At 35.4% G+C, this 15,850-nt stretch overlaps 1 protein-coding gene across 1 annotated transcript in view; it reads right to left on the minus strand.

The window, feature by feature from the left end:
• The window catches only part of LOC138709176 (uncharacterized), a 104,158-nt gene extending 94,004 nt beyond the window's left edge, over window positions 1-10,154 (minus strand). The window contains exon 1 of the mRNA XM_069839740.1: window positions 10,067-10,154. The gene's annotated coding sequence lies outside the window, so the exon portion shown is untranslated. The remainder of the gene's footprint in view (window positions 1-10,066) is intronic.
• Between the last annotated feature and the right edge of the window lie 5,696 nt (window positions 10,155-15,850).

Raw genomic sequence — 15,850 nt, forward strand, 5'->3', positions numbered from 1 at the left:
GTATCATGTCGCTCTACAAACTCTGTTTCTACAAGCAGTAAGAGGTGGTTTCGTAAAGAATGAGAATAACTTTTTTTTTTTGTTCTGTCGGACAAAATGTAATAGGTTTACTTTGTTCAACGGTTCAATTAGGAGTATATAGAAACATTAATTTCCACGCTGAATAATGTATTATTATTATTATTATTATTATTATTATTATTATTATTATTATTATTATTATTATTATTACTGGCCACTAAGATATGTCTCTATAATTCTTCTGTACGTGCATAAATATTGATATTTTTAGATCTTCTCCCTAGAAGAATAAAATTGTTAGGTTTTATCTCAATTTTAATCTTCTTAATCTTTAGATGAGGGTAACTATTTATTAGTTATTCATTTAATAATAATATTGTAGAAAACTGATTCAATATTATGTGTCAACGAACTGTTAAACGCCAGGAATCATAAGCAGGAAGAGAAAGACGAGATAAATAAATGTAAGGAAGTCAGCTACCTAATGGGGTTTGACATATCTCGTGTTCTTAAGTATTTTAATAGACCAGAATTTCTCAAAAGAGTAATGATTAAAATAACTTAAATAACTTGTCCATAAGAAGTTTTTATTTTGAAAAACTACGAATTTCTCGACCAAGTATAGAGAAGAATTTAGAAAATTCCTGATTATATTCAAGAGGAAGGTTAAAAAAAAGAAGCAAAAAAATCTTATATTATTCACTGGCTCTTGATGGCAGCAGTGACTCCTCTACGGGTAGCCACATTTTCCGAAACTTTGTCACATTCGTACTTTACACAGAACTCCACCTTCTCATATATTGCTGACATAGCTTTAATCATTCTCGACGACATTCCTTTTTTCCACAGCTTGCACAACAATGCTTCACGTTCTACCGAATCAAATGCTTTTTTAAAGTCTACAAATGCGCAATGCAGTTTTCCCCTCTTCTTCTGTATTTCTTTTAGCCTCAATGTGTCCAAAACAAATATATTATCTGTTGTACTGTAACCCTCTCTGAAACCAGCCTGAAATTTAGAGAGCCTATCATATTGAAGTATCCATTTCCTCAGTCTCTCATATATAATTTTGCAATAAATTTTGCCCATTGTTGGTAAAAGCGCCACCCCCTATAATTATCAGGTACCGACATGTTTCCCTTTTTGTAGATTGGACATACAATTGCCGATGTCCAATCACTAGGATAAAGGAGGAATGTATGGCGTAATGTGAAGATGCGTTTAATTGATATCGAGAGGCAAGAGATTGAGCTCCAATGTTCGGAAAAGTCCTCACTACATTTACAATCAGATCTCATGCTTAACTGGGGGAGGTGTGACTACATAAACTCTTGTAACGAAGACAGCAGAGCAGGTTTAGCGTGACTAAGATTGGGGGCATGGAAGGGTAATAAAATTGTCAACGAAGAAGGGGAGCGTCTTTGTCAGCTTTGCAAAGAAAAGGATTCCTATAAACATATTTTATTACAGTGTGTCGAATTGGAACATGTACGGAGAAAATATCTACCACCCTCGATGCTAAGTCAGAATAGGAGTTCGCTTGCATGTCTTGGCCTCATGGGGAATAGAGAATGGGAACAAAAGACTGGATTGTTCCTCTTGAAGGCGAGAAAGATTAGAACTTCAGCTGTTGAAGTTTGTGACGCGAACTGAGGAAGGGATAATAGTATCTACCCAACTGTACACTTTTATGTCTTTTAGGTTAGGATATATTATATAATGTTTTATTGTGCCATTTCCATTTTAATATGGTGTTCTTTTAGAGAGTAGTTGGATATAATCATAGGTGGGAGAAACCTACAAATGGGGACTTGTTTTGGGTACAAAGCACGTACGGTCAGAAGACCCGTGCATTGGATTTTAGAGAAAATTATAATATAAAATCTGTATGTATAATATTACTCAATAATTCCATCTATCTATCTTATTGATACAGCAAAACTTGAGATTTTTATCCGCGGGATTGATCAAGATGTTAGTACAGGAACCACCACTGGTTGTAGTTTTCATGCCAAATACCTTTCCTCCGTCTCCTTAGTTCATAGGCTGTTTGTCGCATGTAATCACTGCAGCTCGAGTTTTGGTCACAGCTGCTTTAGAATAGCAATTAAAAGCAGAGACAGTAGTAACTTCATTGAGAGATTTAGCTCATGCTCGTACTTTTTCCATTGCTGAATCGTTATTACCGAGGTGTTTTGAAGATTGGAGCCATATCGTCTTTAAACGAGGAGCAGAAGGAAAAGAAGGTAGGGAAGGAGAAAAAAAAAATGTAATTAAATAAAAACTGAAAGTGATGTCAGAAATTTTAACTCCCTGAGCTGTTACAACTTGTTAAGCTCATTACTTGTTGAAAAGTAAATAGCTAGGGGAAATCATACGAAATCGTAATAAGGACAACTAATTTTAAACAAATAAACTAATAAAAACATTATTTCAGCAATGAAAACATTGAGATATAGTCTGTTCCCATTTCTGAACCGAAATACTTTTCGCCCCTTTAAATGGATATGAAACAAGGCTACATTTATTTCTCATATATGACCGTCTTTTGTTTCGTTAGCTGTGCTTCCGGCTGGAATCAATGGCCATAGCGATAGCAATTGTTGGTTATTGTTCTTGGATTTGCGTGTTCGGACGTCGCTTAGCGGATGTTTAGGTGTAGTGTGTCGACGTGATGCTCTACTGTCACAAGTTAGTGTCGTTTCTATCTTCACAATAAAATTGTCATATTTAGTATTACTGAAGTTTCTATACAAACAACAGAATAAAAGTTGGAACGTGCTGATCCATCTAGAAAAGCTACTTTGTCAATCATTTTTCTACATCAAAGCCATTTTCAATCTGCATAATGAAGGTCTCAAAATACAATAAAATTAAGAAAACTTATATATATATAATAAATAGATCGTGAGGGGACTATTTGTTCTGATTTCGATTTTGTGGCGTATTTATGAAATAATTTTTCTACTCTAATACTGGAACGACAGATTCACGTAGAAAGGAAAATAAGCAATTTCAAAATTCTAGCAAAAAATTACTGCATTTCCTTTTGTTAAAGTACTTCCTTAAAATATGTAAGCTTATAGCAAAGTAAAATGGAATTGCATTACTGATACCAAAATAATAAGTTATTTTATTTCATTTTATTTATCTAACGGCAGGTAAATTGATTATAGAATCATTAACTCAAAATAATAAATTATAATAGTAACTATAACACATAATATTGGTATATTATTATTATTATTATTATTATTATTATTATTATTGGTGGTAGTGGTGGTGGTGACGGCGGTGGCAGTAGACTTTATTAGCGATAACTGCACTATACAGGGTGTTAAAAGAAAGTATCTAATATTTTAGGAGGTGCTAGTATGCATCGAAACAATATAATAATGCCTAATAAAGATGGGTCCTACAACACATACTTTCTGAGATCCGAACACTTGTTCATAGGAGGTCCTCAATGTGACGTCTATTCCTCATGGTAATGCATTCCTCTGCCCTTCGGCGTAAGGAATCACGCACTCTTTGAAATTGATCTGGTTGCTCTTGTATGTGGTGGCATGCTTTGAAGACGCGATCCTGTAGTGTCTGAACATTGTTGATTGGAGTAGCGTAGACCAATTTCTTCATATGTCCCCATAACCAAATGTCTAGGGGATTTAGGTTTGGGGAACGAGCAGGGCAAGGTGTGGGGCTTCCCCTACTAATCCAGCTGTAATACGTTAATAAGAAAGTCCTGATAACAATCTCCAGTTAATCTCTTTGGTAGCACGTATGGCCCTATTAATCTATCACCAAGAACGCCTGCCCATACGTTGATTGAGAATAGGTGCTGATGCCTAATTTGTTCGACTGCATGCGGATTTTCATCACATATGCTGATTACAAAAATTCACATCATCATCTCTGCTGAACCCTCGCTCATATCCGCAACCAGACTTTTGTTTTCAGTATTCCTTCCGACGTATCATTATTCCATGCCAGGGGTGTCAACTACGGTATGATTATCTGGTAGCCTGCTGTATTGTAGGGCAGAGAAATGCATGGCTATAAATGGACGTCACATTGAGCACCTCCTATGAACAAGTGTTCAGAGCTCAGAAAGTATGTGTTGTAGGGCCCATGTTTATTAAACATTATTTTCTTTTTTGATGTATACTATTACCCCCTAAAATATTGGATACTTTTTAACACCCTGTATAAAATATTCAGTAATGTGGGCTTGAGGCTAATTATATAATATATACTCGTATATATACGTGCAGGATAATCCACGAGAAGTTACGGGCACTTACGAAACATATTACCAAAGACATTTTGAGCTAAAATGTAATAAAACATGGATTCTATCCTCAATATTTTCAGAGTTACACTAATTTGAAATTATTTCTAAAATACCTAATTTCTTTAGTTTTAAGGGTAAAAGAATATTACAGATAAAGAATGAACTGTTCAGGACTATCATTCCTTTAATTAGCGTGTATTCTGAAGCTAAAAATGTGTTGTGAATTCCATAGTTACCTCGTACAATTTTTTTTTTTTTTTTTTTTTCGATTTTTAACCACAAAATTAAATTTTTCGTACGCACTATCACAATAGTTGTTACAAATAACGTCATTCTGGTAAATTCTTTAGAATTGTACATTATGATGCAAAATTAAACTGTAAAGAATCAGGTTCCTAAAGTCGCATGATTTGTAACAATTATTGTGATAAGTGCGTAAGAATAATGTACCGTAATTTTAATTTTAAAAAAATATCTGTACAAAGCAATTAACAACACATTTTTAGCTTCAGAACACTAGCCAATTAAAGAAATGATACTTCTGAATAGTTCATTCTCTATTTGTAATATTCTTTTACTCTTAAATGTAAAGAAAACTGCATTTTACAATTAACTTCAAATTAATGTAACTCTGAAAATGTTGACATTAGGACACATGTTTATATGACATTTTTTACTCAGAATGTCTTCGGAAGTAAGCTCCGTAAGTGGCGGTAACTCCTCGTGAATCACCCTGTATATAGGCCTACAGGTTGAGGCAGAAGTTAGGTTGCATAGAAAAATTGTCTGTTTTCTTTCTTCCATTCTGTTAGCGATGAAACCAATATTTTACAGTAATGGCAAGTCAATCCTAAGCAAAACTGGAGGTAATGCAGAGAGATCAACCCCATTTGGATGAATGTGTCCAAAATGCAGGGAGCAGGAAAGTTGATTGTTTGGTGTTGCATATGGGGAACAATAGTCGTTGTGCCTTTTTTCATCGAAGGTAATCTCACTGCTGAAATGTACAAGGAAGTTCTTGAACAGACTGTTCTCCCGAGCATCCAGAATGAACAAGGGAATTTTCTCGACAAGTTTCTACAAGATAGTGCCTCACCCTATTACGATCACCAAGTTCGTTCGTGGTTAGACGTACAGGGTGCTATTCATAGACATTTCGCAGCACGCGCTACGAGCGTACTAAGCTAGCCCCGGCTATCCACTGGTTACTTGTACAGAATTCAAATCATATCCTATCGCTAACACTGGTTTATGAATACGAAATCGCTGATCATCCACCGGAAACCCGCGCTAAAAATGTCTATGAATACGGCCCACAGTTTTCAGAAGTTGAATGGATCTTCGAGGTCCAGTTGAATGGCACCAAGGTCGCCAGATCAAACATAATATATCTGGATTTTTTACTTGTGGGGACACATAAGGCCGTCTTGTACGCACAGACCACTTCAAAGAAAGGATTACAGAAGCTATTGTCGCAGATCACCCTTACCACATGCAACGGGGAGCACTGAATTGAGGCATGCATTCAAGCAGAGGATTCTCATATTGAAACTGTTCCTACATAGTAGACTAACCTGATTTCTGCCTCGACGTGTGTGTGTGCACGCGCGTGTGCGGAGTTAAGTATCTACATGGTCAATTTTCCCACTCCCACTCTGTTGGACTTTTATCCTTTGCCCACTTGTCTACTACTTTGACGTGTCGTTAGATAGACATATATTCATAATACTGTAAGTGAGACCAGCACTACGGCAGGCTACCGCCTAAGACAGCACAAGTATCACATTGACAACGATTAATATTCATGGATTATGCAAAATTCGAATCATGACCGTGGCTTCCACCTAAGGTTAAAACACAAAAGCAAACCTGTATCATTACAGGAGCCAAAAAGTCGTGCCTGCTAAGGCTTCAACCTCATAAGACAATCGGCACTGAATAGCAGTATGGATGTAATTCATTCGTTCTTGCCACCTTTGCCCTCAAGGAATGAACCTGTTACTTATTTCTGTCAGAGACTGAATGAACGTCAGGGCCATATTGCTGCCAGAAGGATTACGTCAATGAGATAAATCCATGACTATCGGGAATCGAACCGAAACCTTACGGCTTAAAGTGTAACGTCTTAAGCGCGGTTCACACGAGTTATTGATGCAATAATAATAGTGATGATTTACGTTAAATGTTATTCAAATAAGGAAAAACAAGAGTTGATACTACAAAATAAACTATGATATAATGCAATAATTATCAACAAGTATAATAAAATTAATATGTCAGCATTTTTACGTAAGTAATCAGTGCGGGCGTACTCCATGAGACAACCCCGCGTACCCCTTGAGGTATGTGTACCGTAGATTGAATACCACCAAATACCACCGATTTAGATCACAGTCATGTACCTTGGACTTTTTCTTTGCTGGTGGGATATTGTATATAAATAATTCATAACGATTCAAAGATTGGGTCTAACTTTGTTTCCATGTGATAAAAGTATCCTACTCATTGAGTCCTATAAGTAGACTTCGTGGAATGGCCACGAGAATCGTAAGGTTTACTGCGCACGCAGTATAGACTGTATGAGAAGGGGGCGTGCAAAGGATTGAGTATGCCTCTGATGTAAACACTGAGCAGTATACTGCGGTTACAATAAAACCTGTATCCTGCATTGAAGAAATATAATGAATGATCTTTGAAGTAGGAAATGTCTAAACATGTAAATACACAATTATTTTATAGTGAGATACATTAACTTTTAAAATTTAATGTAAGATACCCGCATCATTTTTGAATATGTGCATTGCAGTGAAGATTTACGTACATTTTGAGCGACTGCAAAGTAATCTCCTCCGATGGTCACTTAAACAGCTTTTATATTGGGAAATGTACGTTCAACATCACACGATGTAATAAGTGCATATTTGAAGAACGGAAAGTTACTACTTTTTAGTACACCAACTTCAGACGTCTTGTCGTGACCTGATAGTACATCATTTATAATACGAAGTTTGTGAATAGGCAGAATTTTTAGCAATAATGTTTCTCAACTCACATTTCACTTTTTCTGAAATTAGTGAATTGTTATTTTGGATAACGGTTTGTGATACTTTATCCACTATATTAAGGGCTTCTGAGAGTTGTAGTTTAGACGATTCTAACAGAATTATGCTTTTGGACACGATTTTAAAATTAGAATCAATGAACAGAATATCTTCCAATAGCTGTTCAGAAGGCAATGCTTTTATAGCTGCAATAGCGGAACTGTCTGTCCTATTCAATGCATCAATTACCTCCATTATTTTGCTGTAATGTTCTGCATAATAATTAATTAACAGCATCCAACCACGTTCCCCAACGGGTCAAGACTGGTTGCGGGGGTAAGGGTATTCCAGGGGCAATTATTTGGAACAGCAACACTCTCATTGCAGTATGTTTGATTGAATTTTTGTCTACACTGAACAAATATTAAGCTTTGACTATTCCAACCACAGTAATGCAAAAACAAGTGCTTACATAGGTATACATTAGCTGTAGCTGCTCTATCTATTTAGATCGGTCACATCTCTTTACATGAACTGCTTACACTACGCGACCGGGCGGTCGCTCACCTCCTCTATACTACCGTACATCGGCAACCTGATTGCATGCTGCGAGTGGCAATTCAACGAAGTCTACCTATAAGTATAAACCTGTAAACTATATCAGTCACACAGTATGATAGCCGCCTTCGCGCCGGTTTGTTCACTTGAAGCCCCCCCCCCCCCACCAAACTTGTCTGAACTCTTTACTTTAAATTTCTGAATATAAAAGAATTATTTCTATACCTCGTTTGAGGAATGGAAGCACTATAATGTTTCTTTTGTAACAGCCTGTACTCCTGTGTTGAAGTCTGCAGCGGCCATCTATTGAATTAGGTGTTAGTGAAAAAAAACACCATACTCCCATGTTAAAGGAGTGGTAATTTTCAGTAGTTTTCATAAAACAGCCATAGTCCAAAGAGTTTTGCGAAAACAGCCATTTTCCGGGAAGATGGTACGATGGTAACATTTACAAATAATATCCCATTCATAAACAAAAGCAAGAAAATTCTTTTGAATTCAATATTTTGTAATGTTAACAGAAAAAAAGAGTTCAGACAAATTTGGGGGGGGGGGACAATGCCCCCACTACTCTCCCATAACTCTGCCTATGGTTATGCCCTATTATAATTTGTAGTAGATCTACAGTTCAAGCACTATACAACTCGGTCCGAAACATTGTGGATATGGATGTAACACTGTAAGAAACATGCACCCCAAAAATACTTTTATTAAATGATCATATTCCGATAGACTGTACCACGATCAAGCTATAACGGGGGAGGAAGTAAATGAGATCCCCCTAAACTCGTTATATCGGGATTCTATGGTTTTATTTTGCCCCTCCAAAGAAAAGGTTCTTTCTCCGCCTATGATTATAATCAGGGGTAGGCTTTTTTGTTGAACAGCTTTCAAATTTTTCGTGAAAAGTAAATAAAATATCATACCTTTGGTTTAATTTCGAGAAAATTTTACGATTATATTTTTCATCATGTAATCATACTCTCATATAGAATATTAATTAACAATAACCTTATACAAAACTTAAATTTACAACATTCATAGCGAAATAGAGCCGTTAATAATTTGTAATCTTTTTAAATCAGTCTTATTGCTGTTAACTCAGTTGCATATAAAAACCCTGTCATCAATGGTCATGTAGACCATAAAAGAGAATAATAATAGTTTTTACTTGGTTACTTAACGACGCTGTATCAACTACTTGGTTATTTAGCGTCGATGAAATTTTGGTGATAGCGAGATGGTATTTGGCCTAGGATTTGCAATAGATTACCTGACATTCACCTACGGTTGGGAAAAACCTCGGAAAAAATTCAACCAGGTAATCAGCCCAGGCGGGAATCGAATCCACGCTCGAGCGCAACTCGAGATCAGCAGGCAAACGCTGTACCGCCTGAGCTACGCCGGAGGACAGAATTATAAAATTTCCAAATAATTTGTTTCCCTATTCTTTTGAAGCTGAAATCTTGAGAACTATTATACTACATTTCTTTGAAATAATTTAGAAAGAAATGCTATTTTTTCGTTTTTATCGCAGAAATGAAGATTTTTACAGAAACGACCAATTTTCGTGAGGAATGTACTGTTATAAATCAGTCACATTAGGCCTATTTTATGATAAAATCTTCATACCGGTAAACTTCTTTATACTTCAGTCACATTTCGTGTACATCGTTAATAACAAAATAAAAAATAAATAAACGGCCCTGATAATCATTATTATTATTATTATTATTATTATTATTATTATCATAATTAGTTTCAAATACACGAAATAAATAACAGGCAATTGAAACAAAGTCTTTTTCATCCAAAATTAAAGTTTATGTGAGATAGAGTTTGGATTTTAAATCACGTGTTCAGACATTGAAAAGAAAAACTAAATTCTTCTTCATAAATCATTCACTCTGAAGACCTGAAGTCACTAACATGTATAATGAGATAATGTCAGCTTTACTATACAGTATATCTTCAGAGATCGCATATGATGAATCAACACGACTGAACTTATTGTATTATAACCATTTCTTTTTTCTATTTGCCTTAGAAGGAGCACTTACGTACTGTAAGGTTAAAGCGTAGCAAACTCTCTGAATAAATGTACTAAATCTGCCATTCAATATATTTAACAAAGTGTCAAAGCGTTGAAACATACCCGCGAGTTGTGTTCGGTCGGCAGAGACTCCGTGATCCTGTGCGTTGCGTGGTTGAAGCACCAGTGAGCTCGCAGTCCACGATGCTGAACCCTTGTCATCAACCTGGGCACGTCACGTGACCTCAGGTAACCGTAATTCCGGAATCTCTCTTGTCCATCCCTCTCCACCCTCACTCCTCAAGTATTATTCATTCCATTTGATAAAAGCGGGGAGTCAGTAGATTTGGTTTATCAAGAAGAAGAGGTTTAGATTGCACTTCACATTATTTCTGTGTGAAATTTAAAACACGAAAAGTGGAGAATGGAAAAGAAACACATGTGTTTGTGCTAATGCCGATTTTCAATGTAAATTAATGTTACAATGTAAGTGTGTATCAATGGAAAATTATGTTCGCGGTCGTACCAAACGTTAATTGTAATGTATTATAAACTAAGTGCGTGTTGGCGATAAAAACAAGACAATAAATGAAAATATGGCTGCAATCTTTGGCAATTTTTACGGTTATTAATAATGACAAAGTGATCGACAATTCTTCTAAATATTAAATATTGTATAAATTACATTTTTATAGTCTTATTTGTGGTTTGTGGTGTATCAGAATTCTAGCAAAATAATTGGATCTCGCCTGCTATATTAATAAAGTTACGCCTTGATTTTCAAGTTCATTGTAAACAGCTGTTTTGTGATCCCATAAATGTTGCAGTTTTGTTCAAGATTCGGAATGCCTGCTATACGTTAGAACTAGCTATAGTTTGTAGATGCATACACTCACTTTGTTGGTTTTCAAGGTTTGTTCATTAATATTATTTCTAAATAATTTCGAGAAAAAAATTGTTCCGGGGCCGGGCACCGAACCCGGAACCTTTGGTTAAACGTACTAATTCTCTACCAACTGAGCTACCCGGGAACTCTACCAGACACTGATCCAATTTTTCCCTCTATGTCCACAGATCTCAAAGTGGGCTGACAACCGTCAAGCAACCAACATTGAGTGCACACTAACTCTGTGTGACTTAAATTGTGCCCGGCCCCGGAACAATTTTTCTCTCGAAACTATTAAAATCAACTTCACAGGGCGTCAGTGCTGCTCATCGGAGTGACTACTACCGCGGAGGAATCGGAGATTACGAATAAAGCTCTCCACCGGTGATCTCCGGTACTACCGTAGGTGGAACAGGGAACATACGGTGGGATGCGGTGGTTCGGAGCGAAGCGAAGTTGGAGGACGTAGAGCTCAAGGACGACCGACGCGTACTGACGGTAGTCGTGAGTGGAATAAAATGGCACCAAAGCGGATATCCGTCGCATGGAAATTCTTTAATTTAGTTTAAGATAATAGTAAAGTCGCACGCTGCAAACTTTGTGGGCGAATTTACTGTATGGGTGGTGGGACTTCGAATTTGTTAGACCATTTGAAGCGATCTCACAATCGCGAACTTGAAGAAAGCGCCGACAATTGTTGGACAGCAGCTCGAGTACTCAGCACAACCATCGAACAGTGCTGAAAAAGTTAATTTGGATAAACTTTTAATTCAGTTTATGTCCAATGATATGCAACCACTCAGCGTGGTCGAAGATGCCGGATTTAAATATCTCGTCAAAGGTTTAAACCCAAGATATTCACTGTAGTGTCGTAACACTGTTTCTCATGTAAGTGAATAGAGCACGTGGTTTACGTGATAAAAACATTGTGATAGTGTGCAGAATTGACTAACATAAAAACTATTCATTATAATTTAACTACCCAGGGTTCTTGGTTGCTTTTTTCAATTGGTATCTACTTTTACGTGAATATTGCAAGTTCTTTTAGGCGACTTATACAAGAGCGTTCAGAATAAACTGCCAACGGCATTAAAGGATTTAAAAAACTCTTGGTCCTCCAACAGGTAAGATGGATACGTAACAGTAACAGGTCACTACGTGACAGGTGACCAATTAACTTCTGTTCTTTGGACTTATCTGTCATCAAGGGAAGTCATACAGCCGACAAAATTGCTGGTTTCTGCCACTGTCACACACAATGCCCCAAATATGGTTGCTGCCATCAAAAAATTAAATCTTGCCATCTAGGCTGTGGTACGCACATCTTGAACCTTACCGTGAAAGTAGGAATTTATAAGATCACAGATTTGGGTGAATTTCTCTCTCATTTTTCGGCAATCGTCACTTTTTTCAAGTAAGTAAATTTAACTGTTGTTTAAAACACTTTTGAGCTCTTTTAAAAAGCGTGTTTACTTTGATTAATACAGTATATAAAAGTTCTAATAAATAATTTCGTGGTTTTGTATGCAGACAGAGTAACATTGCGAATGAAAAACTGAAAAGCAGAAAAATTTCAGCAAAAAAGGTTCCCCTAAGATTGATCGAGTATATTGTTACGAGATGAAAGTCCAAACTTCAATGATGAGCCGCTTACTCGAAATGAAATATGAATTGGTGATTGTGTTGCCAGAAAACCCAAACGCTCCTAGGTCCGTATTTGGAAATCTCTATGGCGTGGACTAGATTAGATAAATTCTCTGAGTAGGTCTAATTTTAAAATGTAGATATGTTAAGTGTTTAGGCTTACATACTTGCTATCAAAAATAAATTATTACCATTCAGATACACATTGACGGTTAATTAGTGATATCATCGTTTTCGTAGTTTTAAAATTACGCAAAACATTTGATACGATTTTTTTGAATTGCCTTAGTGCTATTGTTCCAAAGGTCTAGAAAAAAAAGTCTTGAAATTTCTATAAAACGTAACTTTCGAGGCAATAAAAAACATACATAACTTATATGGAATATTTAAAAGGCAACTTGAGTTATTAGATTAAAATATTGGGTTTCATTCTGAAACGTAAGAAACGTGTGGTAATAATACAATTACAATTATCCTTAAGTTGATATCCGCTTATATTTTTTATTACAGAGGAAGAGTGACGCGTTTTAGAAGAGGCAATTCAAATACTGACACCCTTTAACACAATGATCACAATCCTGTCCGGTGAAGAATCTGAATAAATTATTTTGGACAGTAAACTTTAATCCATTGATACCACACGTTTCTTTTCTTCCATTCTGAAAGTCCCTTAATATATTTTACGTTAAACTAAACTGATTAGAATAATAATTGACAAAAACTCTTTGTGAATAAACGAGTGTTTCCAGGAAAATTATAAATGTGTACATTAGCTACTGAAAAGCTTTACTTCTGCGTTAGTTTTCAGTTAGTTTTAATGTTATAAATTTGATCTACGACATAACACTAATACGCCTTTCCACATATACTATGAATTTCAAAACTAAAAAAAAAATCTGTCAGCTAACATAGTACTTCAAGCAAAATAAGAAAAAAAGAAGAGCCGAAGAAAAAGAGAGAGAGAGAGAGAGAGAGAGGTAAATAAAAAAGAGAAAATAAACAACAAAAAATTACACACTTATTTTAAAAGATACGCGGACGTCAGCGGACTCCAATCACTACCTGATCCGATTAAAGGAATGCTCAGTGGAAAATATATTTCTGCGCCACAGCACATATACAACCTGTGCGGCATCAATCGGAGGTAACCGGAGGTCTCCGATTGAAAGCGCGCAAACAACTGCTCCGGAGAAAAACCTAATCATGAGCAGCACTACAGGGTGTTATACCTGAAAACTTGATTTACATAATACACGTCACTGTTCGTTAACAGGAAACCACAATTTAAGTTACACAGAGTTAGTATGCACTCAATGTTGGTTGCTTGACGGTTGTCAGCCCACTTTGAGGTCTGTGGATATAGAGAGAAAAATTGGACCAGTGTCTGGTAGAGTTCCCGGGTAGCTCAGTTGGTAGAGCATTGGTACGTTTAACCAAAGGTCCCGGATTCGATGCCCAGCCCCGGAACAATTTTTCTCTCGAAATTATTCAAATCAACTTTACAGGGAGTTATACCTGAAAGCTTGATTTGAATAGTATTTCTTTTGTAATAAATTAGTTATAAACATGTTTATTTTCACTTCGTGTTTACAGGATTTAAAGTTCACTGAGTTTACGCTAATTGGCACATACTTAATAGGTAATGATGTGTTTTCTTACGTATTAGGTTAAAGGTATGTGTCTGCATTTTTTCATAGATCTTTATACTTGGCCTAACTATATTTACATACTCATACTTTATTATAATATGTCATTAGTTTCCTCTGTTTACATTTTTATTTTATTTGCATGATTTACATTCTTAGCTAGTTTTCTGTAATTATATTTAGGCCTACTTAAAATTATATTTTAAAAAGTTCATAACAAATAATTTAGGATAACAGTATTGTTATGGTGACTGGCCAGGTTAAACAAAAACTGGCTTCCTGGGCACCAGAAATATTTACAGAAAAGCACGACAGATAATCACATGAAATTAAAATGTATATGATATACTAGACCTTTCACGTCAGAGATGAAACAACATTAAGCGGCAAAACATTGTCAATTTAATAGCCACAAATTTGTTCATTGAATGGAACTTAAGAATACTGCGTAGGAACTTATATCTTTATTGATTTTATTATTTTCGGAGCAAGGAATATTATATTATATTTTATTTATTTATTTATTTACCTTTGTACTGTCAATAAAAACATGTTTTTATTTTGTAATTATTTTAAGTGGCAGCCTTTGTATGTAAGTAGCCTATTTACGCCGTATTCTGAAGTATAGCTAATTGATTGCAGTAAAACATTATTTTCAAATCCGTAATAATTTACATCACTACTCTGAATTGTGATCTTACTTTTGTGCATGAAGTAATATTGAAAAAATACACCTTATGTACAACGAAAGCAATTAGCATCCTTAGATTCCGAACATTTAAATCCGAATGTGCTATGTATTACCGAACACCATATGAAACAACAGGAAATATTGTCTCTCTCACCGAAAGGATATATAAATTACGTGCTAGTTACTGCAGACAAACTCTTGAGGATGGAGGCATGAGTGTATTTCTCAAATCTGACCTTAATTTCAAAAATATTGATCTTTCACATTTTTGCAAAGACAGGGATTTAGAAATTTGTGCTGTTGAATTAGAAAATCAAACATATAATTTCATTATAATATGTCTATATTGACCACCATCTGGAGACTACGAAAATTTTATTCATTTATTGGAAAAGACACTAGAATACTTACAGAAACTGAAACGTGAATGCATTATTTGCGGAGACATCAATGTCGATTATCTAACAGAAAGCAATAGGAAAGACCAACTACATTCATTGCTAGCATCTTTCAATTTAATATACACAGTAAACCTTCCGACCAGAATACAAGGGGATTCAGCTACTGCAATAGACAACATATTCATCAGAAAAGAAAAAAATAGGTATATCTCAAACAACCCCAATAATTAATGGTCTTTCGGATCATGATGCTCAACTCCTAAGTATAAATATTAACACATCATCAAAAAAACCAACTGAAGTGAGATTCAGAAATATAAACAGGGAATCATTTAATAATTTTGAAATAAATCTTAAAAGTGAAACATGGGAATCAGTATACAGTCAAAGTGATATGAACAGTAAATTCAACGAGTTTCATAAAACATTTCTAAATATTTTTGAATCCAGTTTTCCTGTAAAGTATAAAAATGAAACAATATGTAACAATAGATGGATTACACAAGGTATTAAAATCTCATGCAAAACCAAGAGATCATTATACATACAGAGCAGAAATAGTAATGATACAAACTTAAAACAACACTATAAAAATTATTAAAAAATATTACACAAAGTACCTAATTCAAAAAGCTAAAG

Source organism: Periplaneta americana, chromosome 11 (assembly GCF_040183065.1).
Source record: "Periplaneta americana isolate PAMFEO1 chromosome 11, P.americana_PAMFEO1_priV1, whole genome shotgun sequence".
NCBI classification, from domain to species: Eukaryota; Metazoa; Arthropoda; class Insecta; order Blattodea; family Blattidae; genus Periplaneta; species Periplaneta americana.